This window comes from Camelina sativa, chromosome 12, assembly GCF_000633955.1.
Source record: "Camelina sativa cultivar DH55 chromosome 12, Cs, whole genome shotgun sequence".
Classification (NCBI taxonomy): domain Eukaryota; kingdom Viridiplantae; phylum Streptophyta; class Magnoliopsida; order Brassicales; family Brassicaceae; genus Camelina; species Camelina sativa.
The window spans coordinates 15,820,302-15,821,031 of record NC_025696.1 but is presented as its reverse complement, the minus strand read 5'-3'; the positions used below and the strand labels follow the sequence as shown (position 1 = coordinate 15,821,031).

The 730-nt window shown below is 41.4% G+C and overlaps 1 protein-coding gene across 1 annotated transcript in view; it reads right to left on the bottom strand.

The window, feature by feature from the left end:
* LOC104731866 overlaps nt 1-730 on the bottom strand; it is a gene marked incomplete in the record, with an annotated part of 27,425 nt that overhangs the window by 9,946 nt on the left and 16,749 nt on the right.

The window sequence follows — 730 nt, the reverse complement described above, 5'->3', positions numbered from 1 at the left end:
CGTCTGCAGGCTCAATGAAAGGCTCCCATGCTTCATATTTATCATTATATGACCTGGCCGCTAAGGAGAAGTTGATGGTTGAATTTGTGTAGTCGGTTTTGCCAAGTAATCCAAAACTTATATTGTTCAAAGATATGTTAACCAATGGAACCATCTGCAAAGTACATAGATACACCATTATTTTTGCGCAGATAAATATGCCACACATATTTATTTGGTTTTCTTACCAGTCCCCCGTAGTCATCAAAAAGTGCAGCAGAAAAAGTCCCAATTTCAGCATGAATGACCATGTTATCAGTCCCCCCAGGTAAATCCTGGTCTGCTAGCTTTAACGCAAATCTCCTTGGTGGTTTTTTCAATCCACTACGGACAATAAAGGTCTTCAACTCATTGCCTATGCTCCATATACTAAATGGTTCTGCCCTTTGCCAGAAATCAGAAGTATCCCACAAACTATCTTCAGCAAAATGATCACCAGCTACCATATCGCTACGAGCGCATCTTAATTTGGTGAAATGATATGGTTTTGGAGAGCCTTTACATGCAACACAACCCATAGAAACAAAACCCGGTGGTGCTTGAGGCATCCAGAAAGATATACTTTCTACTCCCCTGTGTTTCTTGACACGTCCAACAAGTTGGAAATCAACAGGGGCTCTGAGGATCTCTTGCTCGGTAGTATCATGAAGAACCACACATGAGTTTGGAGGTTCATACCTACAAATTCACC